This window comes from Lagopus muta, chromosome 5 (assembly GCF_023343835.1).
Source record: "Lagopus muta isolate bLagMut1 chromosome 5, bLagMut1 primary, whole genome shotgun sequence".
NCBI classification, from domain to species: domain Eukaryota; kingdom Metazoa; phylum Chordata; class Aves; order Galliformes; family Phasianidae; genus Lagopus; species Lagopus muta.
Window position 1 is genome coordinate 10,001 of NC_064437.1, and position 8,877 is coordinate 18,877.

Here is an 8,877-nt window from a genome sequence, read left to right on the forward strand (position 1 = left end):
TTGAAGTCAAGTGAATGTAAAACTAAAGCCAATTTGGTTGATGCAAAATGACTGCAAGGCTAAAGCCAATTTGGTTGAAGTCAATTGAATGCAGATGCCAAAATCAGCGCAACTCTTCAAATGGCCACAAGGGGGCACGAGTCTCAGACTGGCCGGGAAGGAACAAAATCGCCTCCGCCGGCCCTTGGTTACGGGGTTGGGTTAGCCCTGCGCTAGAACAAACAAAGCAAAGCTAACCCAACCCCGTAAGCAAGGCAAACTTAAAGCCAATTTGGTTTACATAATTTGGATGTAAAACTAAAGCCAATTTGGTTTACAATAATTGAGTGTAAAGCTAAAGCCAATTTGATTGAAGTCAAGTGAATGTAAAACTAAAGCCAATTTGGTTGAAATAAGTTGAATGCAAAGCCAAAGCCAATTTGACTGATGCAAAATGACTGCAAGGCTAAAGCCAATTTGGTTGAGATTAATTGAATGCAGACGCTGAAATCAGCACAGATCATCAAATGGCCACAAGGGGGCGCAAGTCTCAGACTGGCCGGGAAGGAACAAAATCGCCTCCGCCGGCCCTTGGTTACGGGGTTGGGTTAGCCCTGCGCTAGAACAAACAAAGCAAAGCTAACCCAACCCCGTAAGCAAGGCAAACTTAAAGCCAATTTGGTTTACATAATTTGGATGTAAAACTAAAGCCAATTTGGTTTACAATAATTGAGTGTAAAGCTAAAGCCAATTTGATTGAAGTCAAGTGAATGTAAAACTAAAGCCAATTTGGTTGAAATAAGTTGAATGCAAAACCAAAGCCAATTTGGTTGATGCAAAATGACTGCAAGGCTAAAGCCAATTTGGTTGAGATTAATTGAATGCAGACGCTGAAATCAGCACAGATCATCAAATGGCCACAAGGGGGCGCAAGTCTCAGACTGGCCGGGAAGGAACAAAATCGCCTCCGCCGGCCCTTGGTTACGGGGTTGGGTTAGCCCTGCGCTAGAACAAACAAAGCAAAGCTAACCCAACCCCGTAAGCAAGGCAAACTTAAAGCCAATTTGGTTTACATTTAATTGGATGTAAAACTAAAGCCAATTTGGTTTACATAATTTGGATGTAAAACTAAAGCCAATTTGGTTTACATTAAGTGAATGTAAAGCTAAAGCCAATTTGGTTTACATTAATTGAATGTAAAGCTAAAGCCAATTTGGTTGAAGTCAATTGAATGCAGACGCTGAAATCAGCGCAACTCTGAAAAAGGCCACAAAGGGGCACGAGTCTGAAAGTGGCCAGGAAGGAATGCAGATGGCATCAGAAGGAAGCGTTGATTGGCCTGGGAGCAGAAGGGCCCTCAGGAAGGGTGCGGGTGGGTTGGATCGCTGGGCTGAAGCTGATGGGATGAACTGTAATGAGACCGAGTGCCGCATCCCACACGTTGCCTGCAATGACCTTGGTGGGGGCTTGTGGCAGAGTGACAGGAAGATCATGGAAATCATGGAAAGGGTACGGAGTGGGGATTCGGGTAACAGCTCAACTGAACTGAGCTGGCGGTGACTGTGGGAGGCCAGGAAAGCCAATGGCATCGCAGGGGGGAAGTCATCAACTGGAAGCATCGAAGGCATCTTCACCTGTAATACAGAGACATGCTTTAGAAGGAGGAACGCTGAGACCCAAACTGTGCTCACCGTCAGCCCACCCCCACAAGGCAAAGGCAGGAGCAAAAGGCAAGGAGAACAGCCGAGGGAACGCCAAAACAGAGGGCAAAGGCAAAGGGATGGGAAAGGCTTGGAGAATGCCAAAAGTTGCATCATAGGTCAGGCCCAAGGAGAAGGCCGCTGAGAACACCAGAACAGAGACCAAAGAGATCAACGCAGAAGGCCAAAATGGAGGGCGAGGTCCGTGAGAACGCTGCAGGGAAGGCCGATGCAGAAGGTCAAGGGCAATGGCCAAAGAAAATGCAGCACAAAAGGCCAAAACCAAAGGCAAAGAGAATGCTGTAGGAGAAGACAAAACAAGAGGCCAAAGGGAATGTGGCAAAGAAGGCCGGGAGCAATGGCCAAAGAGAACGTGGAAGGGGACACCAAAATCAAAGGCCAAAGAGAACACTGCAGGGAACGCCAGCACAGGAGGCCAAAGGGAATGTGGCAAAGATGGCCAAGGGCAAAGGCCAAAGAGAACACAGCCAGGAGCGCCAAAACTGAAGGCCAAAATAATGTTGCAGGGAACGCCAGAACGGGAGGCAAAGGGAATGTGGCAAAGAAGGCCAAGGACAAAGGCCAAGGGAATGTGGCACAGATGGCCAGAACCAAAGGCCAAAGAGAACGCAGCAAAGGTGGCCAAGGGCAAATGGCCAAGAGAATGCCACAGGGAACGCCAAAACAGGAGGGCAAGAGAACGCAGCAGGAAAAGCCAAGGGCAAGGAGAATGCTGCAGGGAAAGGCTGGAGGCAAGGAGAACACGGAAAGAAAAGGACAGGCAGCATTCAGGACACCATGAAGTGCAGAAATGAGCTCTGGGAACCCTACCTTGTGTCTCAGTAAGTAATGAGTAAACACTGGTGGGTGAGCATTGCCCTTACCTGCTGGGCAGACAATTACCAGGCAGCAAAGCGGGGTTCCAGGGCGTTCCAGGAAATGCAGATTCCGGTTCCTGCTGCTGTCATCAAGAGCCGCACATCTCCATGCTGTCCTTAAAGCACTCAGGAAAGGGAACGGAGCAGGGATTCAGGTAACGGCTGGACTGAACCGAGCAGGCGGTGAGTGCGGGAGGACTGGAAAGACGATGGCATCGCAGGGGGGAAGCCATCAACTGGAAGCATCGAAGGCATCTTCACCTGTAATACAGAGACACGCTTTAGAAGGAGGAACGCTGAGACAGAAACGATGCTCAGTCAGCCCACCCACAAAACATGGAAGCCAAACACGGCTCCAAGAAATGGCTTCAGAGTAAGGTTAGGAGTATTTAACAGGGAAGCTGTGGGGTTTTTGTTAGTATTACACAGAAGGTTACAGAGGGGTTCAGTGCCCAATTGAAAGCACTATGGAAGGTGCAGGGTTAATTTGCACAGGTATCTATACAGTCATGGCTGCAATTCACACTACATTTGGGGTTCAGAGCTTAGGGTTGGGGAGAAAGTATTGAGGTTAGGGTTATTAGGATCGTGCTCAGAGTGAGCGATAGGGAAGGCCAAGGCAAAGGTAAGAGCAAAAGGCAAGGAGAACAGCTGAGGGAACGCCAAAACGGAGGGCAAAGGCATGGACGACACCCAAGGGAAGGCAACGTCAAAGGCAAAGGGAAGGCAAAGGCAGGGAGAGCACTGAAGAGAAAGCCTCGTCACAGGCCAGGCCTGAGGAGAAGGCCGCAGAGAACGCCAAAACAGAGACAAAAGAAAACAAATCAGGGAAGGCCAAAATGGAGGGCAAGGTCCATGAGAACGCTGCATGGAAGGCCAACGCAGAAGGCCAAGGGCAATGGCCAAAGAGAACATGGAAGGGAACGCCAAAACCAAAGGCCAAAGAGAACGCCATAAGGGATGCCAAAACAAGAGGCCAAAGGGAATGTGGCAGAGAAGGCTGAGGGCAATGGCCAAAGAGAATGCAGCCAGGAGCGCCAAAACTGAAGGCCAAAGAGAATGTTGTAGGGAATGCCAGAACAGAAGGCAAAGGGAACGTGGCAAAGAAGGCCAAGGACAAAGGCCAAGGGAATGTGGCACAGATGGCCAGAACCAAAGGCCAAAGAGAACGCAGCAAAGGTGGCCAAGGGCAAATGGCCAAGAGAATGCCACAGGGAACGCCAAAACAGGAGGGCAAGAGAGCGCAGTAGGGAACAGCGAGGGCAAGGAGAACACAGCAGGGAAAGGCTGGAGGTGAGGAGAACACAGAAAGAAAAGGACAGACAGCATTCAGGGCACCATGAAGTGCAGAAATGAGCTCTGGGAACCCTACCTTGTGCCTCAGTAAGTAATGAGTATACAATGGTGGGTGAGCACTGCCCTTACCTGCTGGGCAGACAATTACCGGCCAGCAAAGCGAGGTTCCGGGGCATTCCAGGAAATGCAGATTCCAGTTTCTGCTGCTGCCATGAAGAGCCGCGCATCTCCGTGCTGTCCTTAAAGTGCTCAGGAGCAACGCAGCTCTGCTGCCACCTGTGGGACACAATGCAGTAATGAAGGCGCTGCCCCGCATGTGTGGGGCTGCACCCTGAGCACGTTGCTGTAATGATGACACAAGGATTGTAATTAATTATAATTATAATTAACATTAGGGATATAATTAATGTTATTCATAGGGTTGAAGTTACAGTTGGTCTAACATCAGTATTCTGCACTACAATCACAATTAAGGTTATTTGACAAAAAACATGAGGCATTATTTTTAAGGCAGCATTCAGGTTAAGAGACATTTTCAACACTGCGTTAAGGGCTTGGTTTACAGATACGCTGCAGGTTAACACAATTATCATTAGAACTCCCATTCAGCTACGGGTTCAGGTCAAGGTTAACTTTAATGTTGCCTCCCAGCTAATCCCAGAGTGCCGAAGACAAGCAGAACTCCCAGGGCAGGCAAAGGGAAGGAGAACTCTCATGGAAAACCAAGGTAAATGCAAAGAAAACAGCCAAGCTAAGGCAAGGGCAAAAGCAAAGAGAGCACCAATGGAAAGCCAAGGTGAGGGCAAGGAGAACGCAACAGAAAAGGTCAGAATACAGCCAAAGAGAACACAGCAGGAAAGGCCAAGGGCAAAGGCCAAGAGAATGCAGCACAAAATGCCAAAACAAAAGGACAAGGGAACACAACGTGGAATGCCCAGGCAAGGGCTAAGAAAACATGGCAGGAAAAGCCAAAATAGGAGGGCAAGAGAACACAGCAAAGAAGGCCAATGCAGAATGTGGCTGGAACAGCAAGTTAGGAGGTCAAAGAGAATGCTGCAGGGAATGCCCAGGCAAGGGCCAAGACAATGTGGCAGGAAATGCCAAAACAGGAGGCCAAAGAGAATGCTGCCGGGAACGCCAAAACTGAATGCTGAAGAGGATGTGGCAACAGAAAGCCAAGGGCAATGGCCAAGAGATGTGGCATAGAACACAAAAACAGGAGGGCAAGGGCCAAGAGAACGTGGAAGGAAATGCCCAGGATGATGGCCAAGAGAACACGGCAAGAAACGCCAAAACAGGAGGGCAGGAGAACGCAGCAGGGAACACCAAAACTGAATGCCGAAGTGAATGTGGCAAAGAAAGCCAAGGGCAATGGCCAAGAGAACCCAGCATGGAACACAAAAACAGGAGGGCAAGAGAATGCCCAGCCAATGGCAACGGCTAAGAGAACACGGAAGGAAATACCAAAACAGGAGGGCGAGAGAACGCAGTACAGAACGCCAAAACTGAACGCTGAAGTGAATCCAGCAAAGAAAGCCAAGGGCAACGGCCAAATGAACGTGGCATGGAACACAAAAACAGGAGGGCAAGAGAATGCAGTAGGGAACAGCAAGGGCAAAGGGAAGGAAAACACTGCAGTGAAAGGCCAGAGACAAAGAGAACACAGAAAGAAAAGGACAGGCAGCATCCAGGGCACCATAAAGTGCAATGAAGAGCTCTGGGAGCACCGTGTTGTGCCGTGCTATGGAGTGGGTAAACACTGATGGGTGAGCATTGCCCTTACCTGCTGGGCAGACAATTACCAGCCAGCAAAGCGAGGCTCTGGGGCATTCCAGGAAATGCAGATTCCGGTTCCTTGCTGTTCCCATGAAGAGCCACGCATCTCCATGCAGTCGTTACGGCACTCGGGAGCACTGCAACTCCGCAGCCACCTGTGGGACACAAAACAGTAATGAAGGCACTGCCCTACAGATGTGCCTCTTTCACAAACCTGCACTCCTTTCCCTGATCAATGTGGCTGCACTCTGTGCGTGATGCTGCTTACCAGCAGCACTGCAGCTGGGAACAACAGACAAGGAGAAGGCTCAGGTACCCAACAACATCCATCTTCCATCTTCTCTGATAACTGCTCATTATACACTGCTCTCACCTTCGGTTTGGTAGGTGGGGATTGAGGAAGCAATGCCGGTCCCACAGACCCCTCCCTATCCCACACTGTGATGGCAGATCAGGATCTGGACCACCTGAGAACCTGACATCCAGGAGTCTTTGGGTCCTGATGAGACGAGTCCCAGAGCCCTGAGGGAATTCACCGCTGCAGTCACCGAGCCACTCTCAGTGGTATTTGAGAAGTCGAGGCAGTCAGGTGAAGTCCCTGGTGAGCAGAAAAAAGGCAACAGCACAGCTGTTACTGCAGATATAAAGTGTGACCCTGGGAACCACCAACGTGTCAGTCTCACCTCTGTGCTGCAAAAAAAAAATCGAGGAGCAGATCCTCCTGGAAGTGACTCTGAAGCACGTTCCAGTGCATCACCATCCTCTGTGTGAAAAGCTTCCTCCTAATAACCAACCTAAACCTCCCCTGTTTCAGTTTAAAATCATTTCCCCTTGTCCTATCACGATCCACCCTCGTAAACAGCCGTTCCCCTTCCTGCTGTTCCCCCTTCAAGTACTGTGAGGCTGCAATGAGGTCCCCCCAAGCCTTCTCTTCTCCAGGCTGAACAACCCCACTTCCCTCAACCTTTCCTTGTAGGAGAGCTGCTCCAACCGTCTGCTCATCTCAGTGCCTCCTCTGGACCCGCTCCATGAGCTCCACGTCCTTCCTGTGCTGGGGGCCCCAGGCCTGGATGCAGCACTGCAGATGAAGCCTCACAAGAGCCGAGCAGATGGGGACGATCACCTCCCTCTCCCTGCTGGCCGCTTCTCTTTTAATGCAGCCCAGAACACAGCTGGCCTTCCAGGTTGCAAGCACGCTCTGCTGGCTGATGTCCACTCATGGATGCCAGCTCATCCACCGGGAGCCGCAAGTCCTTCTCTGTGGGGCTGCTCTCAAGGTGTTCTTTGCTGAGTTTGTACAAACACCTGGGATTGCCCCTTCATCAGTGACATTGACAGTGGGGCTGAGTGCACCCTAATGACACCGAGCTGTGGGGTGCAGTGACGCACTAGAGGGACAACGCCATCCAGAGGGACCTCAACAGGCTGAGTAGTGGCACTCAGCAATGCGCCTTCCAGCCCAGAAAGCCAATCGTACGCTGGGCTCCATCCAAAGATGTGTGGTCAGCAGGCGAAGGGAGCTGGTCCTGCCCCTCTGCTCTGCGCTGTGAGGCCTCACCTGGAGGTGCTGCATCTGGATGTGGATGTCCGCAGCGCAGGACAGACGTGGAGCTGTTGGAGAACATCCAGAGAACAGCCACAAATATGAACTGAGGGATGGAACGCCTTTCCTATAAAGAGAGAGAGCTGGAGCTGTTCAGCCTGCAGAAGTGAAGGCTCCAAGGTGATCTGGTAACAGCCTTTCAACACCTGAAGGGAAGAACAAGGAAAGATTTAGCCTAGATATAAAGAAAATCTGGTACAGTGAGGGTGGTGACACAGCAGAACAGGTTACCCAGGCATGTGATGGATGCCCCATCCCTTCCAAGGTGAGGCTGGGTCAGCCTCTGGGCAGCCAGATCTGGCTGTGGATGTTCCTGTTCATTGTGTGGCAGTTGGACAAGATCACCACCAATGGTACCAAGTACTCTGGCTAGGATAATCCACATCCATCAGAGCCTCTCTGGGCCAGTCCCAGTATTCAGCAGAGCAGGGGCTTCACTTCATCACACTGGGGTGATACTGAGTACAGCAGTCCAGAAGAGGACAATCCTTGGCTTTCTATAAAGACGAAGATTTATTACACCTAAGGGTGCACAGAACGCCCTTAAACAACTCTGCATGGTTGGAAGCAGCGCATAACAGCCCTGAAATAAAGGAAGAATAAGTTACCCCATTCCAAAGATGAACACTCAGCCCACACTGCCAAGAAAGCAGTCTACAGGTAGAGATGCTGCCCTTAAGGCTTCCATCCCTTAAAAGTGGTCAGGATAAATAAATAAATAAATAAATAAATAAATAATAAAAAAAAGGGAGAATGTAGCTCTGAAATAAAGAAAAAACAAAAACCACTTACACCCTTCTCAAAGGCCAAAACTCACCCCTGCTCCACAGGAGACAGTCTCCAGAGATCAATGCTGCCCTTACATCTGCCAGCACTTCAATGTGGTCAGGATGCCCCAAAAACAGGAAAGGTCACAGTCCTAAAACAAGAAGGAATGACTCACCCTTTCTCAAGGACCAGAGCTCATCCCACACTCCCAAGGAGACGGTCTCTAAAGACAGATACCACCTTAAAGGCTGCCAGCCCTTAAGTGGGGTCAGGATCCCCCCAACAACAAGATATTGTAACCCTGGAATAAAGAATCACTCACCCAGTTTCAAGGGTTCACCCCACGCTCTAAAGGAAGCAATCTCCAGGTGCAGTTGCTGCTCCTTCTGCTGACAGACCTTAAATGTGGTCAGGAGCCCCCAGAAAGTGAAATTACAGTCCAGCAGTAAAGAAGAAATCAATGACCCCATTCCAAAAACAAACAGCCCACATCCCAAAGGAAGGAGCCTCCATGCAGAGATGCTGCCCTCACAGCTTCCAGCCCTTAAAAGCGGTCAGGATCCCCCAAAAGGGAAAGACCAGAGCCCCGTAATAAAGCAGCAGTCACTCACCCCATTCCAAAGGGCAGAACTCACTCCCAATACTTCCAAGGAGGCAGCTCCCAAGCAGAATGCTGCTCTGTCTGTTCCCAGCCCTTAAATATGGGCAGGGAGGGGGTGGAGCCAAGCTCAGCCCTATCCGGTCCCACAGGTAAATTGCTTCCACCTGTGCTGGCAGGGCTGGCCACACCCCTCACCAGGTGCTCAATCACTGCTTCAGACCGTAAACAACAACAAAAAAAGACTAATTACAAGCAGGTGATTGGATCTGCCTGTCC

General features: G+C 50.2%; 1 long non-coding RNA gene across 3 annotated transcripts; it reads right to left on the reverse strand.

The window, feature by feature from the left end:
• Positions 1 to 1,501: 1,501 nt before the first annotated feature.
• Positions 1,502 to 8,672, reverse strand: LOC125693454 (uncharacterized). 3 transcript variants are annotated; one of them, XR_007377103.1, is made up of 8 exons: positions 8,612 to 8,658; positions 8,323 to 8,398; positions 8,050 to 8,151; positions 6,097 to 6,227; positions 5,637 to 5,784; positions 4,002 to 4,129; positions 2,564 to 2,818; positions 1,502 to 1,613 (listed from the first exon to the last, which is right to left on the reverse strand). It is a non-coding gene; the product is annotated as an uncharacterized LOC125693454 (long non-coding RNA). The 3 variants fall into 3 exon arrangements; XR_007377102.1 differs by having other exon boundaries at positions 3,983 to 4,129; XR_007377101.1 differs by lacking the exon at positions 8,323 to 8,398 and having other exon boundaries at positions 3,983 to 4,129; positions 8,612 to 8,672.
• Between the last annotated feature and the right edge of the window lie 205 nt (positions 8,673 to 8,877).